Genomic DNA, 24,511 nt, shown 5'->3' on the forward strand with positions numbered 1-24,511 from the left:
CCTTGTGCCAAGAATATAAATGTAAAGGCAGGTGCTGCAGCAACAGCTGTGCAAGGAGGATGAGTTGCTGGTGGCAAAGCACAGAATTCCTCAGAAGCAGAAAAAAAATCACACACATCCAAAACACCACTGGGTAAAGCTGGAAAAGCATCTTTCCTTTCAGATCAGGACAATTTTACTAGCATTTTTCAAATAACTCGCGTGTTGGATTTTTGTTCATCCTTGTTTCTCTCAGAAAAGAACAAGCTGCCACCCAGCACTATCTGCGCCGGTGCAGGGAGCGTTATCTTGCTCTGCAGCCTGCACAGCATTTTCCTGGAGCAGGTAAATTGAAGAGGGTTAGTGATTCTCTGTTATTTAGATATTTAATGGTTTTGTTTCCTGTACACATTCTTTGTCACAAAATTTAACCATCTTGGTAATTGCAGATGATGACTGTTAGCTGACATCAGTGTCCAGAGCTGTAACTGACTGCTGGGAAGTGCAAGAAATAACTAAATGGTCAGTAGTTCTGCACAAAAACATTTCCTCACAGGCAACATGCAAGTAAGTTCTTAAGCTTGAAGCATTTGGAAAAACTGCACTAAAAACAGTTAAAATGATGGTTATCTGCCAAAAAGTTACTAGCAAACTTTTTTCTTTGCTTGTTTATTTTACCGAAAGTTTTATGCTTTTATAAACTGGGATTGTTTATATACCTAACAAGAATTGAAGAGGTGTTTTGGTTGATTTTTGTTATTGTTTTCGTTAAAAGTCTTTCAGTCAAGCAGAACTGTTATGAAGCAGAGGATGGGAGTTTTGATCAACCACTTTCTTCCCCAGGCAGATGGTGCCCCAGCTCAGAGCAGCCCCTGCCCATCCCAGGAGTGCTCCACCGTCCTGGACCTTCTCCAGAAGTGTAGAAACAAGTTCAGCCAGACATTACTGAGAAGCAATCCAGAAATATCCTGTGGACAGAAGGGGCAAAGGCAATGTTACTGTTTGGGTAGTTTGGGCTCGTTCCCATCTGCTGTCAAGGTAAACCATCTCCTAACCTTGCAGAAACTTGTGCATCTCCAGCAGAAACAGTGTTTAAAGTGAAGGAGTTACGTGCAGTTTAGCAGAACCCTGTATGATGTGTAGAAGAAAAATAGCCTTCAGTTTTTTTATGCAGTTTTAATTGATTGCTTCAGCTAATCTCTTTTATTTGTACCTACCTGATTACTGTTTTAGCCTGTGTTTTTTAAAGAAGGGTTGAGCATTAGGAAAGTTTTCTTACAAATATGATTAAGGAAATACACAAAATGAAGATGACTAGCTAATGCTGCACTGCTCAGCTGATAGAGCAGAAGAGAGAATAAATGTTAAATGCAATTAAATATAAAACAAATTTTCAGTACACGGCATCCCAATACATCAAGAAGTTTTGCTTGCTTCTGGCCAGGAAAGCATCCTGTTCATAGTGCTTGGAAAAACTAATTACACTGCTCATGCTTATTTACACATTCACAGCTTGCTAGAAAGAGACTGATTTTTTACCATTCGCTTACCCCGTTCTTTGAAGCATTCCTGCTATTTTGGTATCGGCAATGCTGTACCTGTTGGGGGCTCTCATAACCATGCAAGAACACAACCCGAATGATCCAAGACCAAAATGTTTCTCCTTCCCAGACACACCCAATGACCACCTATATATTTATGAGAAAAAAAATGTATTAAGCGCAGAAATGCTCGAATCAAGACCCTTCTTGTTCTCATCTTGCAAATGAGACGGTAGAAGAATGGATTTTTCAGTTTGGGGCACAGCTGCCAGTGGGTCGCAGCCCCACTGCCTGGGACAAGGCGAGGCTGGCACGCTGCCCCTGGGTGCTGAGCCCTGCCGCCCACACTGGGGGTTCCATCTGCCGGCCGCCCACCTGCCGGCCCCGCAGCCGGCTGAGCAGGCAGGGCAGGGCAGGCTGGGCACAGCTGGCAAACCTGGGGCACCCGCAGGCTGGGCCCCTTCTGCAGCGCTGCGCAGAGAGCAGGGAGCCCACCGGCATCCCTTCCTGGGCGGGCAGCGTGGGATCCATGCTCTGCCTGCAGGATTAAACAAGTCAAGTGAGTTGAGGACCTTCCCAAAAACCTCCCCCTAAATTAAAGGCAGAATCCTGAGCAAGGTGGAACATATTCACATACTTCCCGATGAACACTGCCCTGGAAAATGTCCAAGTAAGGATATGCAAATCAGAATTTAGCCCTCCCACATTCTAAAATAATTTAAGAAACCTTAAAAAATTAAATTGCTGTCAATCCTGGATGAAAGAAAAACTAACAGATGCAAGTTTCTCTTAATCAAGTTATTCTCCCAGGAAAATGCAGGAAAAGAGAGGAGTCTACAAGCAGAGCTATTCTTTCTTACTTTGATGTAAAAACAAACAAAGCATCTGGAATTAGTCTGAGTGACACTTACTATAAAGACCTCAGTTATCTCTTCCAAAAAATATTCTAAACTGTTTCAAAAAAATCACAAACCTTGCCAACTAAAGGAAATAGGTCAGAACATTCAAGGTTTAAAAAAAGTGTATCATATGCTGGGGAAGAAAGATGATACTGTGTCATCACACTAAGGTAGAGGCACGTTTTATCTGTAAGAATATGTCAGTGTTCCAATAAAAAACCCCACCTGTAAAGGTAGAGGGTGTATTCCCAAAGCATCTACAAATACTCAGACTGTACCTTGGTGCCTGCAGAGTAGCAATAAAAAGGTGGTTGTATATACAGTTGTATAAACTTCAACAGCTTTTGAAAAGACATGTTAGGATTCAAATAGGAAGGGAAAGGACCATCATTATTAATGTAAAATGAATTGAAGAGAATAGCTTCAGAATAGCGAACGTGCCAGAGTGGGACATGAAATGGGAGGTGGGAAAAGGAAATTCAAACATCATTCCTTACAGAATTTAGAAGCAGAATGGGACGTGGGAATTTCCCCTTCAGTGGAAAAACTGATAGGAAGAGCCAGGAGGAAGGGAATTCTTGGATTATGGCACCAGAAGCATTTAAATTTTCCATTCTCAGGTAGCCCCTCCGTGTTTGATGGGTTCCCAGTGAGCATGTCCCTTTAGCTTTTGCATCACTGATGCTTTCATTTCTCTTCAGTGCTGTTTTCCAGGTGATCTGAAAGAAAACAGCAATGACAATTATATGTAGTTTACCTATTACATTTTTCCATGCTTAGCTCTCAGAGCACTTTGGAGGTCACACCATTTCTGCAAGGAGAACTGAAACGGAGACTGAAAGACAGAGACCAGAGGCAGAACCCAGGCTGGGCTCGCACCTGGTTTAGTTTCTGTTCTCTCTAAGGAGTGATTGGGAAATGCTCTTGTGGTAAGGCCATAAATAACTCAGTGCCAACACACCAGCTCTTGCCATCTCCTGTTCAAGTCAGTGCAACCACGAAGAGCCGTTCATCTCGTAAGTGCTGCTTTTAATATTTCACAGGGGTGTCCTTTAGGCACCTGATTCCATTTCCTTTGCATGGTAAGTCTGGTTTGTCCTTTCTGAATGACGGGTGAGTGCAATCAATTGTCTGTCAGTCTCACCTTGGCAGTCACCTTGCTCATTAAACACGTGTATTTGTTGTGGTTACACGTGAGCTCCCAGATGTGAGTGCAGGTTGTTCAGACCCATGGGCTCAGTCTTCACACCAGCCGTGTGTGTCCTGGTCCAGCCTGCTGCTGTGGTCCAGTCTGCTGCTGTGGTCCAGCCTGCTGCTGGGCAAGAGCTGTGGGGCTGCTGGGCATCAGGAGACATGCTGGCCTGGTCAAAGCCATCTCAGCACACCTGCAGCATGCTTCTGGGCTACAGCATGGTATCCGTAGTGCAGGAAATAATTTTCTTTAACCTTTTAAGCGAAGAGGTCTGAGTTATTGCTATCTTAATATGGCAGCGCTTGTTCTGACTGGCAGTCACCTGGCAGGTTGGCAAATGCATCCTGAGGATTCTTGTTAAGTGAATGATTTTGTAGTTTGTGTCTTTCCCTGTACTTCACTCACCTGACCTTACCTTGACATACATGTAAAACCTGTGTTCCTGAGTCCTGGCCAAAACCAGAGCCCATCTTTCAAAATCTTCAGGAGAAGTTTTTCATTTCTGTGTGCCTCTGTCCTTAACAGCCTGGGGTTGTGATTAATTCTGCGGTGCCAGGCTCTGGCCAGCTCAGAAGCAGACCGAGATGAGCCGCCTTTCAGATGTCACCCCGACTCTGCCTCTGATGACTGGGGGCTTTATGCTACATGCCTTTTTACAAGCATACAATACTGAATTTCAGTTGCTGCTGGCTTTCTGTCCTAAAACCCATTTTCCTTTCTATCAAGGCAGGTTTGTGACAAAAACCTTTCTTTTGGGTTTGGCAGTCATGCTCTGGTGAGTTCAGCTCTGTGCTGGCCACGCTGAGTTTCTGCTGTAAGGCTCAAAGAAGCCTTTCCAGTGAACACTGAATTTTCACAGCAGCATTAGGAATCAAAACTCCCACTCTAGTTTTGGATTTCTAGAACATTATTTATTATCTTTTTCACATATCTAGGAAAAAAAACATTGTTTACCAATTAGAAAAAGGATTCTCCAGAATACAGCAAAGCCAAGGAAGGGAATATCAGTGCTGAGGGAAAGCTTGGGATAGCACACGTCAAAGAGAAAGCTGGTTCTTGTGCATGCACCCAGTATTTATGTATTGTCTTCTGTATCCTGTTCATATTTACTGTGAAGTTCACAAAGCAGTGTGTAGATCTTATGCATGTCCTTTAATGTCAGCAAGAATTCTTAAAACCTAGGTGCAATCCAGGGAAGCTTGGATCAGCAGGCTCACCAGCAACTGTGCGAGCAGGGCTGAGCTCATGGATTTGCGGGCACATTTCTTGTTAGTGATTCAATTAACTGAAACCAACCACGGGGAAGGGGAGAGCTGCTGGCACAAGGCAAGAGAGATGGTCTCTTCCAGTGAAAAGCCATGCAAACCTTCAGCATAGCTTCATGATGACAAAACAGTGACCCTCCTCCCCTTTTTCCCTTGTTAAATTTAATGCCGCTTTTCATGTTTCACACCAGGATATTAAGAAACAAATTAGCCTAGAAACTTAAATTAGTTGTAATCCTAGTGAGGCCCCTGGGAAGGGATAACCAAGCAAACAAACATCTTAACATTTCCCCAGCCAGGCCAACTGGTGGGTCGGCTCTCTCCAGAAAATTAATCAAATCAGTTGCCCAGAGAAAATTGCCCAAGATGACTTTCTCAGCGTTTACAGGAACTTCTGCCAGGTGTTAATGCTATTTATGTGATGTAGATGAGTGGAAAAATATAAATCATAGAAATAACATAAGGGTTTTAACCACCCTGATAAAGATCTTATGTGCCTTCTAGACAGAGCTCCAGCAGCCGTGTGGCAACTTCAGATGCTTGGTGCAGAGGCAGGACTTCGCTGTTTTGCTGCACAAATGATCTGTATGCTCTGGAGGGTTTCAGTCTCGCTCCAAAGTTCCTTATGCGAGACTATTTAACATCATAAGCCAGCCTAATGGGCTTTAGCATATTTTATGTATCTATTCTCATGTTCCAAACAGGGTGGAGCTAGACAAAATTACAGATTATCGTGTGCATTTTTTGGCCCTTTATAGCAGAAGATCATGCACACCCATCTTAGGGCCATAATAAAACCATAATAAATAAAATACAATCCCCTCTGGGAACCCTTTCCCAGATGTGTCTCCAGTGCGCCAGACCCTGTGGGACAAGGGCACCTGTGACTACCTTGGTTGTGACAGTAGTGCTTATCTTTCAAGGCATGACACATTCAGAAGTGGAGAGGAGGGCTGTTGAGTGTAACATAGCTGATAAGGTTTACTTATGGAGTTTACTGTTTGTGAGTTTTGCTAGCAATTACTGGAGCGAGATAAAAGTGTTCCAGGAAAAGAAGAGCAGGAGAAAAAACAAAACCAGCCTCCAAATATTCAGAGGAGTATCTTAGTTTTAACAGATGCACACAGCATTGATCAAATCGCCACCTGCACTCCCTGGCTGGTACCCTGAATTATACAGTTTCCCTGAGCTTACACAATGCATAAAATACATGTTTAATGAAGTAGTCACTGGTCTGTGGATCTAGGAGGCTAAAGAAGTGGATATATAGCCATATATCCTATAGGATATTTGTGCCCAATGCCTGTTCACAACAGATTATTTGAGAGCAAAAGAGGAAAAGGGACCCATTTCATAATAGTTGCTATCTTTAATTTTTACGTGTTAGGTGGAGTCCCAAAGTGTTCAGAATAAGTTCAGATGCTATCTGGAGTCTTTTGGGGACATGCAGGTCATTGCAGTGTCCTTAGTAAAGCCAGGCATGCTGAGTAAAGGCAGGAGGAGGCTGAGTAATGGCAGCAGCAATGCAGAGGTGACTGTGGAGGGGGATAACAGCCACCAAATACTGGCCAAGACTCTTTCCAAAACACTTGTTCGAAGTTAGCCTGGGCACACGCTCACTGGTTGACGTTCAGGTGCTGAACTGAGAAGCTGTGTGCCATATCACCTTTTGGGGTGCCTGCATCTTGGCATTGACTGCACGGGGACCAAAGGATGACTGCACTTTGCACTTAGCTGTCCTAGGCAGGATAAGGCCAGCCCTGAGTTCATCTGTGCCACTCAGTGTCTGGTTGGGGTCCCTCCCACACTGGAGGGTTGAGATGGTGGGGAAAATGGAAATAAACAATAGGCTTTTCCCCCAAATATTTTTATTTCAGTGTGCATCAAATCCTGTTTTTATAACTTATTAATGATAAATTGATCTCAGGAGATATTAACTCTGTATTTACAGAGCATTTAGACATGCTGGGGGCTATTTTAGATGTACCAGCTGCTCAGTGCTGCTTTAAGTACACAGATGTTCTTATTAGCATAACATTCAGATTCGATGCCCTTCTTATCTGCATCCTGCAAATGCATAAAAACAACGTCACCAGCAGCACAGGAGATCCATGGAGGAAAAGCCCTTTCTTCCCCCTGGGACCTCCCCCCAGGCTGAACTTACAGCAAAGGGCAGCTGGATCATCAGTCCTACTGCTCTGGATCCTCTCTCATGGGTAGGTTACCGCAGTGACAGCAGGTCTGATCCCAGCATGGAAGGGTGCATGCTGGAGGTGATGGAGAGGTTGGGCTTCTTGCAGAGGATATGGTGAAGCTGCAAGGCTCAAGGCTGAATAGCCTTTGGGTTACATGTAAACAACTGAAAATGGAGACAACCCTCTGCTTGGTTTTGTATCAGTTGTGTTTGCATGGTTATTGCTGCTGTGCTTTCCTTTGTGGTGGTTTTTTTTTTTTTGCAGCTCTGCTCTTGCCCTTGCTTTGTATTTTTGAGGCGTGAACTGTAATGGGAAGTAATGTTTAGTGGTCTTTGAACCAAAGGAACTGTGACTGCAGATAATGACAGCAAATTGGTGTCTGGCTCCGTGAATTGCATGTTGCAGAAATGTTTCTGAATCACAGTTCAGGACTGGAGTACTACAGAACTGGAAAGGTCAAATCCAAACCCGAGGTGACTCTTTTCTGGCATGTTTTAATGTTGCAGGGAGGTATATCCATCTCTTCCATGACAAAGCAGCAGAAGTCTTGTTACAGCTTTTCTGAATTACCTTGGAATTCTCCCAGGTTTTCATAGTAATATTCAATGTTAAAAAAGTTAACTTAAGTTTTCTTTCCTTATTGGGTATTTTTATATGTACTTTCTGTTGCTAATCATAATGAAAATTGCAGCAATTATGACATATTTATAAAGCAAATGTTATCACGGGGGATATAAAGCCCTTTTACAAAAGAGCTGCTCTCTCCAGGTAGCAGAAGTGTGAGAAGAACCTTTAGCTCCTTATTTTCACTTTTCCATTTCAAGTCCTATCTTGTTTCCCAGAGGAAAAAAAAATAAATAAATATTATTTCAGTCTACCCATGAACACGAGTGTTATGAAATTTCACCAGGAAATCTCCATTCATTTCAGCTCAGCCTCCTAAAACCATCACGCTTCCATGGCATGAAGCTGGACATCTGAACATTTTAGGCCAATATCCGATTTTTTATTTGACCTTCCACTATGCTTTATGGCTTTTAAACAGCTTTGGTCCCCAGCCATTTTCTCACTGAGATATTTAATGTATATGATTTTCCGCATTTATATTTTTGTTCTTCATTTTCCTTGCAGCAACTTTGAGCAATACCTCACAGCATTTGATGCCTGTATTTTAATACCTTGTGGTTTTAGATTGTATGCTTTCGATAACTGGAGGCTTTACTCAAGGGGTCAGGACCACATAAGGAACACAGAAAGGGAGGCTGTTTGGTGTCTCCTCGCTCCCCCATAAGAAGTATCCAGCTCCCCAGTAGAAGTTAAAGTAATGACAACAACAGAACTGGAAATAACTTCAAAGTCAAACTGCTATCTTGTGAAAGATGAGGAAAATGTTACAAAGAAAATATCAAAGGCTCAAGAAGGATTTTCCTAGGCACTTTGTCACAGAAGTCTTTACTACCCCCTGCAGAGGCAATCAAGACTAATGGGAACATTAGTACAGCAGAGGACTACATATCAAAAGAGTCCCTGGAGCAAATAACACCAGTAACTAGAGCATCACTGGCACCATACTCCAAACCACCCCCCTCTGTCACAGAAATGAGTAAAATGGTCGTAAACAGCAGAGAGAAAATTTTTGCCTGGTGACTGCAAATAAGCACCCAGCAGAGCTGTTAAAAGTTGCTTGCTGAAGAGAAAAATATGATTCTTCCAGTTTTATGGGCCATGTTCAGATAGCTCTTACTCCTATACCATAAATCCAATTTTCACATAGATTAAACGGAAAGCCATCACAGGCTCTGCTGAATAATGCACGGGATTGTCAAGCTTCTGCTGCGTGATGTGCACCGAATCAATCCTCTTCCACGCTCAGGTATGGCTTTGCAGTGCAGTGGCTGCCAGCAATAGTGCAACGCTTGCCACCTTGGGTGCTTGGCTTTACAGCAACACTGGCTGCTCTGAGCATGAGAAATGTCACAAATGCCTTCACAGATGTGCATGTGGGGTCTGGGTTCGTACACAAACTCTTGTTTGGATCATTTACATAGATTTTAAAAATTAATAAAAAAAAAAAAAGGTTATGTTAGAGTTTAAGCTCAGAAGAGGTGGCTTGGGCAGTATCTGACTCCTCTGGAATAATGCTCGGAGGCAGCTGCAGCGGGGTCCAAGGGCAAGTGAGGAGGGAAGTAGATAAAGCATCTCACGTGTGGCATTTGTCATCACTTTAGAGAGTGCGTCTTTGTGCACCAATGGCAGCAGCTTTCAAAATGCCTGAGTTCACCTGTGGTGGCAAAGCTGGAGATGCTTCCAGCAGCTGGTGGCTGTGCTTGTGGGGAGCTGTTGCTCTGCAAAAAAAAGCTTTTTCCAGGTGTAGCATTAGGCACTGGTTCCTGTCTCAAAACTCACAGTGTCCTGATTGGTCTCTCAAGTACTTTGATGTTTACTGATACCACCACAAGTGTGAAAAACAGAGCTTGAATCTTACTGATTTGCAAGAACTTGGGAATATTATGAATATGAAGTATGCTGTGCAGGGGAAGGTGGTGTCACATAAAGTATGCTGTGTGCCATGATTAATGCTAAATGAAGATAAATGCCACTGACTGTTAGGCATTTCAAATAAACAACCCCAGTTAGCAGATGCAGCAAAAGGTACTCTGAGTTTGCTCCTCACTATATTTAGATCAAAGGAAAAAATCCACTCTTTAAGTAAACACTGCACGATATACGTAAGATATTGTATCACATATGGGGCAGCACCTCAGTCACCCAGCTATCAACATTTGTGTATTTTTCTCAATTTTGTTTTTGTCCTGAAGGTCTTATGGGTATTTGAGAAATGTGGTAGGCTCCCCATGCATGCATCCTTTGACGGCCAATGTGAGTCACTTCTCTGAAGGCATGGTTCTACTAGCACTGCAGTCAGTGTAAATTTAATCCTCCCCTGGTTCAACAGCAATGGGGTTGGACTTGTTTGTTGTTCTGCATTCCTGGCATTATTTGCTTCTGGTTTGCACACTTGTGTTTCTCTTATGATGGTAAGTTTGTGCCAATTTGTTCTTGCACTGATTGCTAATGCTCTGTCATGTTTTGCTGGGTGCGAGTACACTGGGGAGTATTTGCCTGTATACTTGTTTCATCGTTGAAAATGCTTTAAGAGAGGGCTTAAAAAAGGTCATCTCTATTTTTATTATTCACACCTATATGTTGAAATTAATCTTCTCATACTAATGTGAAGAACAAAACCCCAGGCACGTTAAAATCACTGGGTTTGGGGGGGTTCCTGCAGCTTCATGTGAGCCAGGCTTTCACCCAGGATTGCCGTACCCTTGTTCTTAAGCCATTTCTACCAGTCAGTGTCTTTGAGGGAGCGATACCTGGTTTAAACTTCTGAAAATGCAACCAGGCCGACTCAGGGCAAGCAACCTTCTGCTAGAAAGCTTTGCAGAGAGATCTGTTTAAATGCCTGCTGTTCTGTGCCCTCCAGTTCAGCGCTGAATACTAAACATGTTTTGTTAAAATGAGAGTGAGCTTGAATGCTTTGGTCCCGAATCTTATGTGAAAATGGGTAGCTAAAAATAAATGTATAGAGATTCCTGGAAGCAACACTGGGATGTGGGTGGGAGAGATGGGCAGGACGTTTCTGAGATGTCAACTCTTTTCTCACTGTGTTGGGCTGAAAAATATAAATTCTAAAAATTTTCCTGAAACGGTATTCAGCATTACACATTTGAGTTCCCAATCAGAGCATCACATTTAGATTTTATCACACTGTAATTTGTTCTGGGTTTGTCCTTGGAACTTCTTTAAACCAGAATTGAGCAACAATTTCTAAAATGTAAAGGCACTTCAAATCAGAATTTTTTTCCCCAAAAAATTAGAGATGTGAGAGGCTCGTCAAAGCTAACTCTTCATCACGCTAGTCATCACTTACTGAGTTGATATTGCCTGATAATAATTTTTTTTTCCTAAAAGTGAGTGGTGAATGGAGAGCGCGTTAGCTATGACTCGGTGCCCTACATTTCCCATCACTTACCTAATCCCCAAGGAAGCACCTGCAGCATAAGGTGTAATTACAAAGGACTTGAATATCCGTGATTGAGATAAAGGCCAGGTCTACATGTGAACACTTGCCAGACACAAATGACTGCATTCATGGAGCAAGCACTTTGATGAGTTCCTCGTGTCCTGGTGCGGGCAGCTCTGGACGTGCCTGTCTGTATGATTTTATGCAGGTAACAATGTCAGCTGGATGTTGAAAACAGGAATCAAATTTGTGTGAGGACACTTGCAGAAGGCTGTGTTTTATCGCAGCAACGTAGACGAGGCACAGTGCTTCTGTAAATGTTTTATGCCATCTAGATTGCATTTCAGTATAGAGGCTAAAAAAAAAAAAAGTGCAGTAGTAAAAGCTGCTGTGGTCGTGCCCTCTCAAGTTCTTCCCCTTCCCACCCAGTCCCAGAGCTGTCACCAGCCCATTTCTCTCCTGAGCAGATTTAACTCTGTTTCTGTCTGTCATCTCTGTCTCACTATTAGGACCTCAGCTGCTTCCCTGCTAATTGCATCACCTTACATGACATAGGTATTTTCATAACTCCAGTAAAAGCTGCTCATTATTTTACATGGTGATTTCCAATCTGTTGTCAGATTAGTTCCTGGCAACCTGAGTGCAAGCCACTGAAGGCTGGATAGCTTCATACAACTTTAATGAAGCACAAGGTAAGTGGAAATACAATGCAGAGAGGAGGTCAGCAAAACCACTTAATTAATTAAATAAGATAGAATAACTTTAATTTCGATAAGGGAGTATTATCTTTCTGGAAATGCACCTAAATGACAATTCAACTGAGAAGTGACACGTGAGCTTGCATTTAGGTGCATCTCCAGGAAAGATAAAAGTCTCATCTAGCATGTGACAGGAGACATTTCGTTTAAAATGAGACAGACAGTCCACACGCTTTGGATGACACTTGGATGTGTGAATTACAGATAACGTCAGGGCACTTATAAGTGAGCACTGTAGCCTTCTATTTCAGAATGACAGAGAAAGCATCACTTAAGTGTTGAGAATAATTAATTTTTGTAGTTCCCCACAAGACCTTTAAACTATTGCCACAAAATACACTACAAAATTGTAAGCTTGCTTTTTTTTTTTGCTTTTTTTTTTCTGGTTGAAAGGCTGGGGTGCAGCAGTGGGCAAGCTGCACCAACCCACCACATCACACTGCTGCTTGGTGTGAACGTTGCCCTTGTGGAAGTGCTCTGCTCCACGTGGACTCTGCAATGTATCTCGTTCCAGGGTGTCCAAGCCCTCCCTCCCAGCCGCTGTCCCAAAGGCAGGGACAGACCCAGCTGCCACCTCTGCGCCAGCCCTCCCTGCCTCTGAGTTCGGCTGCTTTGCTGAAGGGGTTAATTTGTTTTAAAACACTTGTTCTCACAACTTATCAGCTGACTCCTGCTGATAAGAAGCTGAGTGGAAAAGTGATTTAATTTTCCAGTTTAAGCATGGCAGATGTGTGCGTGGGAGGGCTGTGAGGGAAAAGGGGTGTGTGTGTGTGTGTGTGTGTGTTGTTTTTAAGGTGACCAAAATCTGGTCCACCAGATTTAATCTAACCTACTTTCAGCCCTCTGAAGCGCTGAAGGCTGACACAGCACTGCTCACGTGGCAGGGACGTGCAGCAGGGTGACAGAGGTGGGTGGCCAGGGGGTCCCACAGCCGGTGGTCTGTGACAGGGCAGAGACGCAGCCACCCGCGTTGGGGTGGAATAAGCACAAAAGGCAGACAAGCAGGGGCCGGGGGGGGAGCTGCTTTTGGCTGCTCAAACCCTGCTCGGTCTTGCTGCAGAATTGGTGGCAGCAGGAACAGGCTCATGTTCTGCATCTTGCAAAAATGCTCTCTGCAACCTGTTCATCCCATTGCAATCCCCTCTCGCCCCTGATGTGCGGCATGCCTCGGCCAGGTGGCAGCAGATTTGCTGGTTATTTGCTTGATTCAGAGTGTGTCTTGCTTCAGCATTCAGTCATGAAGGTCAGAGCTCAGGTTTGAACTTGGCCTAAAAGGTGAGAACCTGTAACAAAACACCGAGTGTCAGTAAGGTTTTTCACTTCTCCCTGTAGGTACAGTCAAGACTTGAATGGTGCCAGCAGGACCGTTGAGCAGGAGTTGGAGGAGAGCTAGATTTTATATTTTGTCCTTTTCTTTCTGTTCTACTTCAACAGGAACAACCAGTTCTAAATACCTGGGATGTAGGCTCCAGTAATTGAAAGGATAATTTGGCATAGGAAATATCCAAAGATAATGTCTCATGTTAATCAAAAACCTGTGATAAAAGAACAGTACAGTCTGTTACTCATAATTAGTCCTATCTTGAACTATGGAGGCTAACGATACCCAAAACAGCAATTTTAGCTGTGGAACACTGAGACATCACAACACACAGCACAGCAGGAGGCAGAACTGCTCACCAACTGCCTGCCCTGTCCCTGCTGCTGCACCCCCACATGTGCATCTACCTTTCCCGACTCGCACCAGCCCCCCCCCTGCCCCTACACCGCCTGCTTTTCACACCACCGTGCCGTGCCCTTGTCCAAGGCAGAGGCAGGCACTGTCCTGCACAGCAGGGTGCGACGGCAATGCCGCCTCTGGGGAGGGCAGGCAGCGGGGATGCCAAGGAAAGGCAGGTCAAGGTGTTTCTCTTCAAGGCTTGTAACATGCACCCAGGAATCTAAATTTCTGTGTTACTTTTAACAGCTTATTAGCAGAAGGAAAAAACCAACGATCAAGGATCTCACAGCGGAAGAAATGTGACATTCTTCGAATTACTCTGTGTGGAACAGAGTCTTCCCATCATTTTCCTTTACACTTGTAAATTTCAGCCTCTGCTCTTGAGTTATCCGATGAGGAAACAAGAAGCAGCATTTATGTGGTGACCGAAAAAGACATCGAAAGAGATATTTCTCTACAACATACAAATGAGAATTCATTGCAAACATAATGCAACAACAAAGAATGCAAATGTTCAGATATGGGTAAGTGGCAAATAAATTCAGCAAAGAGAAAGACTGTATATTTAGTGGAAAATGACAGAGTAAGGTGTCTCTGCACACTTCAGATGAGAACCACATCAATTCATTTCATCTTGAATTTCATTTCATATATCAATGCATAACTGGTTTGTCACTATATTTTGATAACAGAGTGCTACATCACACAGCAATGGTTGAATTCCCTGCTCCATACTCATGGCAAATATGAGCATACAGCAGTGCAGCAGTGGCAAGAGAGGGTCATCTGGCTTGGAAATGCTGGGAAAGATGCAGAGCACTGGCTTGCATCCACAGTTCAAAGTACAGCCTGAGGTCACTGATCTGGAGGTCTGCAGCCTGCTCCACCTCACTGGAGATGTCCCAGAGCAGGACACAGAGCCTTTCCCGCTCCCACATGGTAAGTGCTCAGCTGCCTTAGATCACAAGGAGAGCAAAAAGGGGAGGTGGTGTTAAGGTTTACTTTATATCTGTAAAACATTTTAAAGTCTCCTAGGTTGCTGTGGAATCACGCACTGCGAGCACATGGTACCAGCCCAGGAGTGAGCTGCACCCTCATGTGCCAGTATTTGCTTTGCGAATCTCCTGAGCCAGACCATGATGCTCTGCACCGGAGAGGCTTTGGTAGGTCCCTTTAACATGTCTCAGCGATGCAAGGGTTGGAAAGGTGATGTGGTTTTGGTTTTTTCCTTTAAATCAGTACAGGAACTGCTACTGTACTGTTGCTATGCTAAAAACTGTCACTCAGTGGTTTGAGGAGCTTGGTTTTTCTCTACTCCTTTTAACCTTCTCTGTTTTGCAAATTAAAAGAAGTTTTCCTATTTGATTCATCTTCTACTTCAAATAAGGAACATTTCTGCTGGGGAAAAACTCTTCAAACTGCTCAGAAATTGAGCAGCAAATCAATGGCAGCTTCAGAACAAGTTAGCAATGCTGAGAAACTGAAATGAAGTCATGGATTGATGGGAAGGTTTTCAGAACGACACACAAGTTGAAACCACACTGTTGAGGTTCAGATGTATGGATATTAGCCTCTGAGAAGCTGATTCTTCCCTAACTGGCTTAGAGAATTGACAAACTCTATGAGAAGGCAGCTATATGTTGTTCCTGAGACTACCCAATTCAGTACCCATGTAAGCACATTCCAGATTTTCAAGCACCAGATAAAGCCCTGCTGATGGCTTGCCTCCAAGCCCGATATGAAACATTTGCTTACCTGCCTGGTTTCAGACAGGAGTAAAAACCCTCCTTTTGCTTATTCATGAGTAATATATTTATGTGGAAGCAGAATATGTGGAAACCAGCTTTTTAGGTGCTCTGAGAGCCATCTTCCAGCCCCAAGAAAAGTAAATCTTTGGGGCTGAAGATATACAAAGAGATACACTGCTGGTAATCAGGAGTAAATGAAGCATTAAGAAGGAACCAGCTGTCCAGCAAACAGAACTGCACCATCCATGTCCATGAAGAGTGAGGGTGCACTCGCAGCAGCAGTAGCTTTTCTGTTCCTTCCTTTCTTTTTTTGGTTCTACCTTGCAGCACCTGAAGCCAAATGAGAGGGGAGAAATGACAAAGGGATTTGAGTCTCAGTACTTATGGCTGTAGTATTACATGTAGGTTTCCCAGTGGAGAAAGCACTGCAATGTATCTTCTGTACTTTTAGGGTAAAAGGACCATTGAGCAAAGATTAACCATTCTGGAGCACTAACACTGCATGAAAAGGCATCATTATATTTGGCAAGTGCTGCTTTCTGTCGACAGCAGCCTGTTATTTGACTATAGTCATTTATTTTTGTTAAATGAGGGGTACATTTCCATGCAATACATTTTTAAAGTGTTAACCTGAGGACTGGGATATATTTCAGGGGACACAGGGGCTATTACCTGTTTTGCCTGTCTCTTTAATATGTACTGCTTATCACTCCATCCTTTTTCATGCTGAAGCTTCTTTGGAGTGGCTGACACCCTGTATTTGCAGGTCAGGCAGCAACAGAAAAACGGTTTCCTTAAGTACTCACTTAGGAGCAGGATATGGAAATGATCCAATTAATCATCTACGATTTCTCTTATTTCTCTTAAGCACAATAGAATGAGATCACAGTGCTCATGCAAAGGAAAATCTTTTGATGATGGTGCTTAATTTTGTTGAACAGTTTCAGCGCTATCATAACCTGTCTCTCCTGTACCTGGTGGTTCATTCTCAGGCTTCACTTCTTCTCCCTAGTCCCATCATTCGATTAGTCCTGCTTCCTTACAGTGGCCCTGAAATGTCATCTTCTGCACTGGCTCAATATGTCTGGTTTGTGATTAATCTGCCTCACGCCTGAGCTCTGAGTCCATTTAAAAAGCCTCAGCAGCCTGGGACTTCCTACGAGGTTTTCCATTTCCTTTCCTTATTTACTGTAGAAAACTGCTGATGGAAGAAAAATGTAAGTACCCCTTTTGCTCATGGAAAACACATCAGAAACTGAATAGAGCTTCAAGGAGTAGCTGAAGTCCATCTGGCTGAAACAGGAAGGCAGAAATAGAAAGGGGAAGATGAGAGTGAGAACCTCTGAATTTTTATCCCAAGATACCCCCGTAATAGGCTGAAGTACTGAAATACCAAACCCTCTGCATCCTTACCCACCCTGGTGTGTGTGGGCCCTTGCTGAAAGAAAGGGAGGGGGAAAGGGCAGAGAGGATAAGCAGGGGTTATATAAAATTTTAACTCATGTCAGGTTACCACCCAGAAACCTGTATCTTCTCTCCTCCCTCCCTGAGCTGGGTTATTCCGTGTTGCTCGTGCTGGTGCTGCATTGCAAAGCTCCAGCATCTTCACAATGAGATACGGTCCAGCACGTATGGATCTCTTCTGGAGTCAGGAGATGCTGGAGCAAGTTTCCATTCTGCTCAGCCTGCCTCTGTGACCTTGGCAAGCCTCCTCATGTGACTGTTGTTCATCTGCAAGAGGGCAGCACCACCTCACTGCCTCCTGCTCTGGGCGCAAAAGCACTCAGGGGGTGCAGGTGCTCACATGCAGCACAGTGCAATGATATTATATAAAAGTTTTCTGCACTGAAATACTTGGAAGTGACTTAAAAAGCAAACAATATTTTTATGGTTGGATGTGTATCACTGTATCACAGAAGTATGTCATGACGTAAGTAACAGTTATAAAAGCAGCACTTTGAGCCTATTTGACAGTAAATGTTTTGTGGCTATTCTGTGTTTCTCCCCCTTGTGCTTTAAACACCTGAGCTTTGTCATTGTTATTTATGAGCATCTGAGCTCTGGCAGGGTGCGCAGAAGTGTGCCAGGTGAGAGGGAGCAGCCCATGCCTCCCTGGGCAGCGCAGGCTGGGAAGGTGGGCAGCGCAGGACACTGCTGCGTCAGAGCTCGGGCAGTCCCAGCTGCTTTCCCATTCCACGGCAGAATTCAACCTGGACACCCTGTGTGAAGGAAGGCGTCAGGATCAGGTGAAATACAGTAGCTCGCTTTCAAGCATTGTAAATTTTCAGGTGGGCAGAACTGCATGGATTGCCCTTTACCCAAAAATGTCACTTGTCTATTACAGAAGAGTAGCATTTGTAAAAAGCTTTGACCTGGGTAGCCTCCACACGCAGCCTCTGACCAGTAACAAAGCAGTGTCTCACGGGGTACGGAGGCAGCAATAAATTGTATGTTGGCACTGAACAATATTTAATATCTGCTGCATTCTCCTCTATATAGGAGGGTATTTACTGCAAGGGAATATGCTGGCAATTGTGAATAATTCAAGTAGCCAAAGGCACTTTTAGATACAGGCTTACGTACTGCAGACTCGCAGCCGTTTGTGAGATCAGTTCTGGTACCCACCAAAGCCGCCTTCTCTTTGTGAGGATATAGTGCACATCTACTAAATTATGAAGCTGTACCTTCTTCAGCTTGTGATTAGATTCACTTTTACCCCAGAATGCCATTTAAAAAAGAAGCCTATGTGATCCTGGAGAGAAGCATGAAAGTACACATAGGAGACTTGTCACAAACTGCTCCCTTCCTGTGTCACCACACACACGGGGCGTGACTGCTCCTGCTAGTTGAAAATAATTGAAACAGGTGCCATATTAATAAGTCCTCACTAAAACACCATTTGATCTGCTCATGAGAAATGCTTCACATGGAGCACTTTCTGTGACCTGGCTCTCAAGTGCCTTCCAGTCTCCCTTGCTTCTTGAGCACATTATGCACATTGCCAGTGGAACTTCATATTATTCCTAGCTTGCTTTTTGTACCTCAAAGTGTCTAAAAAGAGACGTCAATATCCCTTTTCTCCCTAGATCTGGCCAGGGAGTGCTGCTTTCTAATAAGAAGCCCCTGCTCAAGCAAGCTGAAAAAAAACCACCAACCAGCAGGTCTACAGACAGGCAGGCAGCTGGGAGGATGCCCTGCCTCCAGCGCACTTGCTGCCATGCCTGTGAAGAAGGAAATGGCATTGCTCCCCTGTATTTCTGTGTTCTTGAGTTCTTCATGAGTGACATCAGCAGGGAGCATTTCTGGCTGAAAATGCCTGGGTACAAACCCCTCCACCAGAGTCTCAGCCTTTGCACGGCCAGCAGCTTCCCACTCCATCTTGATATTCTGCTGGTGTAGCAGTCTGTAAGTACTCACTAGTCCTGCTCATATCATTACTAGGCTATTAGCTGCCTCTGAACTGTGTAATTGAGACAGGGCAGATTATGCGTACACACGAGAGGTTGCCTTGTGTCCTCGCCTTCCCCCAGACCCGCTGGCACGTGTCCTGCCGGTATGTGTCCCCTGGCAGTGGCCATGGCTGCCTCATCCCACAACACCACTTGTTCTTTGGAACTGGTGTCACGTGGTTGAATGGGCATAAAGACAGGAGAATAATGAAAGCTGAATATTATAATGACTTTTCACATGAATTTGTACCAAATTTTGTGAGGAATGATGGATAACTTCACAAATAGGTTGCAATAAACCAGATGCTTATTTAATAGGAAACAGAAGAGCCAGGTAAGCCTTAATTACAAAACTCTTTTTTCACTGAAATATCAATGACCCAAGTATTTCTATTGCTTTTTTCTGTTGGCAGACTCATAAGCCAGAAGAAACCACTGTGAAGTGTCAACTTACTTCTCAATAGCACAGGGACAAAATACTTCCCAGCCAAATCCAGTCTATCAAATGATGTGCTGCAGAACTACAGGGTCTGATCAGAGGTGATCTTCCATCCTGCAGCACCAGGGGACGCTATGGAATGTAAACACATGGGGTTTTTTTATTAAAAGTTTCAGTAAAAAAATAGAATAAGAATGTGAAGCCTGGGCACAGATGGACAGAAATATTAAGAAGCGTCCATTGGTCCTGGATATATTTTGAGCACTTTTCCAATTTATTGTTTTGGGAAAGTAGGATGCAAGTGTCTAAACACAGGTGTGGCTGTAGTTTACCACATGCAATGATGCCTTCTGGTCAGCCATGTACCAGAAAATAGAGGAAAAATAACAGTGCTTGCCGAGCAGTGGTTTCCAAATGATTGCTTGGGCATTTAAATAATTAGGTCTAGGAATTACAGCAGGGAATGACATGCCAAGGTGCCTAGGAAGAGCTGGTCAAAACATTTGTTATGAAAACAGGAAAAATCTATTGCAGTATATTAATTTTTTTTCCTCTGGGACACATTTAACACTTCTTTGAAGTGTTAGCAATAAAATAAAGAATTTCCATGGAATGTTTCACCAGATGATTAGCTGGGCAATAAACATGTATTTGTTTTGGTGACTTCCTCAGCTTCTGGTCCCTTGTTCCATGCCTGTTACTTAATGGTGACTCAGTAAAAGCCTCTGGGAGCCTTCTCCAGGCGTCATGCTGCAGCACCTCCACGTGAGCCCCTGCCCGCAGCAGCAGTCCTTTCTCGGGGGTCCTCTTGTCTTCAGGGCATCTTTATTGTGCTGACCAGTGCCACAATCCCCCACCACCCATGAAGAGGGAGGCTTCCCACAGCAGTCTTCTGTTTAATGACCTCACTCAAACCAGTAGAAAGGAGAAACTGGTGCCGATAGTGAGATCTCACTGGCTGCACTTCCCAGAAAAGGTACCATTTTGACAGAGGGAAACTTCTTCACGGAAATGCTCAGAGAAGCGAATAAAGGCATAAATTTAGCTAAACTGGCACTAAAACTTATTTTGAGTCTCCTAAATGAAGGTAAATTGAACCAAGGTCCCCTTGATTCTGAAACCCTTTAGAGATTTAATGATTCAGGTCATTGTTTTGCCTGTTTAATAATGCATTAATTAATTGTGAATTTAAGCTCCACAGACTTCAGGTATTTTTTTGGGGGTGTGACATTTTGTTTTAGTTCTTTGTATGTAGGGAATCATCACACGGATGTAGGGAAGTAGAGAGCAGAGGGAAATCAACCTGCTAGAGGATTTGCATCAGACCTGCAGTCAAAAGACTTTTCAGATTCATATTGACTCAATATGTTTTTGTTGCTGTGAACTATGGAGAATACTGGCGGGGTCTGCCAGCTGGAGGGATTTCATATATGCTGTGGATGGGTGAGGTGGGTCAGGTCCATCCCACCCACAGACCATGGCACTGGGGAGGTGAGACCCACACTGATGATGACTGGGGCGCCTGGCACAGCACAGGGAGGGTCAGTGCCATGTCCTGCCACACTGCACCTGCACAGCTTGCTAGGCTGTAGCACGGCTGAACCTGCCACCAGGAAGGGAGATGCTGCTGCCAAGTTACCCCTGCTTAGCAACAGGGCTAAGGCAAAGGCTTACACTATTAAACAGCTCACTTCGTTATGCTCAAACCACTGTTCTCTGTCCACTTTCTGGTTGGTTTTTTGTGGTTTGGGTTTTTTTGTTGTTTTTTTTTAATCTTGCGGAGCTATTTGCTTATCATAGTGGACCATTGTGCTTAAGGGAGCACAGATATTGTCTGCACACAGTTTGCTCCTCTAGGCTTTTGCCTTGTTCTTGTCTGCCTGGTACCGCACACTGTTACTGGCTCAGATCAAATACAGCAGAAATGTCTTTGGGATGCAAGTGCACTTTTTCTTTTCTCCCACAGATGCCTACTGGCAGCAATAGTATGAAAGATTTCTCCCTACATAAAACCAAAGTAGAGGTGAGGAGATTTGTTCTGCCAGTGTAGTGATAAACCATGAGAAACCAAGCTCCATCTGCCAGACCCGGCTAGGCAGATCTCCGCCAGCTTTCACATCCAAAGCTGAGACCAACAGCATTGTTGCACTATGTGGGCAGGAATGAACCAGGGAGACATTTCCCAGCATGGGGAGAACAATTCTCTTCCTTTCTCAGGCAGTTTTAAGTATTAGCAACCATGGTAACTGGAATAGAAACGTAACCAGTTTGCCATGCATTCAACTTGACACAATAATCATTGCAGAGCAGTCACGTTAAAAATAAACATGACTTGCACCAGATTCCTCAGCCACCTCACTCCACACCATGCCAGAGACCTGCCCAAAGTTTGGATGAGTGCATCGCACATCAAGCCCTGTGCAATCAGTTGGTGTCAATGGCACACCTGCCCATCGCCATTGTTTCTCCTTGCACAGCATCTGGGGCAGAAGAGGAAGACCTTGGCAGGGCCCCCTTGATCACTAGGCTGTGCAAAAGAGGGAGAAGGCTCCAGAGCAGACATACCTTTCCCCAGGTAGGAAACATCAGGAACCATGGGGTGGTGAGGGCAGCAGAAGCCTCTACATGTCCTGGGGGAGATAAGCAGCTCTGGGGGTGGGGGGGGTGGGGTGGGGGGGCACCTGCCTGTAGGCCTGTCCTTGTAGCAGCACAAGCGTAGTCCAAGTTAACCCCAAGGTAATTAAGGCTGTGGGCAGGGTTTCACCAATTCAGCACTGCAGCTTCAGCTCTGCATGCAGGGTATCTTTCTGGTGAGCTCTGTGCAGGCTGAAATACACTGATCTTCCTTTTAATGGTAATTTCTGGTTTTATTTCATACTTCTGTTATTTAGATAAATCCTTATCAGTCACTGAATTTATTGGTACACCAGTACATTTGCATACTAAGCACAGCTGTTCTTCCACTCAAGATAGCTTTTGAGGAAGGTAGTCAGTGTTTTAACAGGAATGACTATATTTAATATGGCAAATGTATTGCTGAACTAAAACATCTGGAATCAATGTTTGCTCTTAGAACTGTTGGCATGGATCAGCAATAATGCAGACCTGATGCATGAGAGTGCATCATTCATTAACAGTAGAGCAAACCTTGGAGAGCAAGGGCCTTGCTTTAGAAATTCTGGTTGAGATCAGTTGAGGCTGCACAGATTTTAAGCTGTCTTAAAATAATTGCTAGAAATACATTCAGAGAGAAAAAAGGGGTTTGTATACTTCATTTTGTCAATAAACATACCGAGATGTAAAACTCGGCAGTGTTGCAGCACTATCAAAACCAGCCAGCTGCAGCAAGGCTCTTACTGCCCCATACCAGGTTAACTTCAGTAAGCAGCTCCTACACCTTGCCCCAGCACAGCCAACCAGTCCCCCACAAGGTTTCAACAGTTCATCTACTGCCCATGCTGTTTCTCCATCCTCTTTGGGCCAGTCCACCCTGCATCTTACCTCTGCTGTGTCTGGATTCTTCCTTCTCTGAGCTCCTCTTCCAGCCAGCCTCTCCTCATCCAGGCCCCCTTCTCTTCCCAGAGCCTCTCCTATATCCAGGGCACACACACTCTTGCTCACTCTCTCTCTCATCCCTCTGCTTTTTCCTGGTCTCTCTTCATCCAGTACTCCATTTCTGTACCCCTTAGAGCTATTTAACTGCTTAGCAGGAACCAGCCACAGCTGCACCTTATCCACATCAGCCAACCCACTGCCCCTGAAGCCAGCCCACAGCTGTGTATTATCAATGTTAATTAACCTGCCTTCATTCCTCTATAATTCCTCTACACAGAAGAGTTTGGATTTGACATCTCTGCCTCACGCTAGTAGATGTACTGCAAGAGATGGCAGAATGTGGGGGAAAATCCTTATCAAATTGCTCATCTTCAAAATCAGCCATTCATCATTAGTTTGTGCATTTCAAACTGCATTCACAGTGCTGGGCATGCAGTACAAGCCCAGCGTCCTTTTCTTATTTGTAATGTTGTGATGAATTCCTCCTCTGCCTTCAGCAGATGAGTAGGGTTGAAAAGAGCCATGTCACATACTCCTCCAGCTGTGTTTGCAAGCCCAGCACATTGGGCTTTGTCAGGAATAGGTCACTGATAAATTGACAGTGACAAATATTTCAGAACACAAAATCACAAAACACAAACCACTACTAAGTTGCTGTGGCCTTGTTTCCAAACCCATAGAAGTTGTTCCCTGCATTTGCACCACAGTGGGTGAGGTCATCCTGACTAATGACATCTCCACCCTGCAGAGGGATGGAGGTAAGTGCAGCTTGTGCACCACATCACTCCTTGTCGGAGTAGCAATGAAATCATCAAGCAAAAGCACGTGGAAAGAGGGAAGCAAGTTTGACTATAGGAAGTATAAATTTTTTCCGCTTGCCTTTTTTAGTAAACGTTGTGGAAATCAAGGGAAAGGCATGGATTGCAAACTCATAACCACTAAAAATTTTTGCAAGAGTCATTTCTGCGCGTCATACATTCCATATATAGATTTTGGGTCTACGCTTTTAATGGACTGACAAATGTACAATAATGCCAGATGACTGTTACTTCATTGCTTGGCTATACAGATAAGAGGAATGCTTTCTTTTGATTGAGATCTTAAATCAATTGTTCCTTTGCCCGGTCTCTAGTGGTTATTATCCAAGGAGAAGATAAAGTTCAGATGGTAAATTGTTAATATTGTAAGAAAAATGTCTGTTGTGTCCTGCTTAAAGTTTCCTGTCTAGATGAAATACTTTATCCTATAATATTTAAGACTCTGTGCAATCCATCAGTGTACATATTGGATCAGTGGCCATATTTGCCTGCTCTGTCACTGTACTGTCAGGTTTTACATGTAGTTCTGCAAAATCTGCCTGCACTCTGCGCTCGGGAACGGCAGAGCCTCACTCCCCATGCTCCCCTGGCTGGGCTGGTGCTCTCCTGGGCAAGGGATGAGCTGCTGGAAAGCTGGGCAAGACCCTGTCCAGCTGTCTGGGACCAAAATATCAGTGACTGTGCTGCTGTCAGCACGGAGCTGGAAAAAAGCCCAAAGGGGTCACTTGCTTCATGCTTGCCTATCTCTGCCACTTGCCATCGGTGACACATGGAGGTGGAGGGGAGCAGGAGCCACAGGTCAGCCTTCAGGCTGGCGGGCTGTGGAATGGGGCAGCAGGCATCCTGACAAGGCCATCCCTACCCCAGACTTGCATCAGGAGAGAGCGTCCTGAGCTGTGACACATCAGGAGTCAATGTCACTGGTC

General features: G+C 44.3%; 2 long non-coding RNA genes across 5 annotated transcripts; both read left to right on the forward strand.

The window, feature by feature from the left end:
* On the forward strand, nt 1–18,544 carry LOC130154141 (uncharacterized). Of its 4 annotated transcripts, none has more exons than XR_008823613.1 (8): nt 1–324; nt 429–1,017; nt 3,200–3,435; nt 8,203–8,944; nt 11,719–11,790; nt 13,823–14,515; nt 14,604–14,743; nt 18,411–18,544. It is a non-coding gene; the product is annotated as an uncharacterized LOC130154141 (long non-coding RNA). The 4 variants fall into 4 exon arrangements; XR_008823615.1 differs by lacking the exon at nt 1–324 and adding an exon at nt 9,891–9,951 and having other exon boundaries at nt 880–1,017; XR_008823612.1 differs by lacking the exon at nt 1–324 and having other exon boundaries at nt 880–1,017; nt 13,823–14,100; nt 14,269–14,515.
* Nucleotides 18,545–18,550: 6 nt separating this feature from the next.
* On the forward strand, nt 18,551–21,554 carry LOC130154143 (uncharacterized). The gene is made up of 2 exons (XR_008823616.1): nt 18,551–18,729; nt 19,187–21,554. It is a non-coding gene; the product is annotated as an uncharacterized LOC130154143 (long non-coding RNA).
* Nucleotides 21,555–24,511: the final 2,957 nt, after the last annotated feature.

This window comes from Falco biarmicus, chromosome 8 (genome assembly GCF_023638135.1).
Source record: "Falco biarmicus isolate bFalBia1 chromosome 8, bFalBia1.pri, whole genome shotgun sequence".
NCBI classification, from domain to species: domain Eukaryota; kingdom Metazoa; phylum Chordata; class Aves; order Falconiformes; family Falconidae; genus Falco; species Falco biarmicus.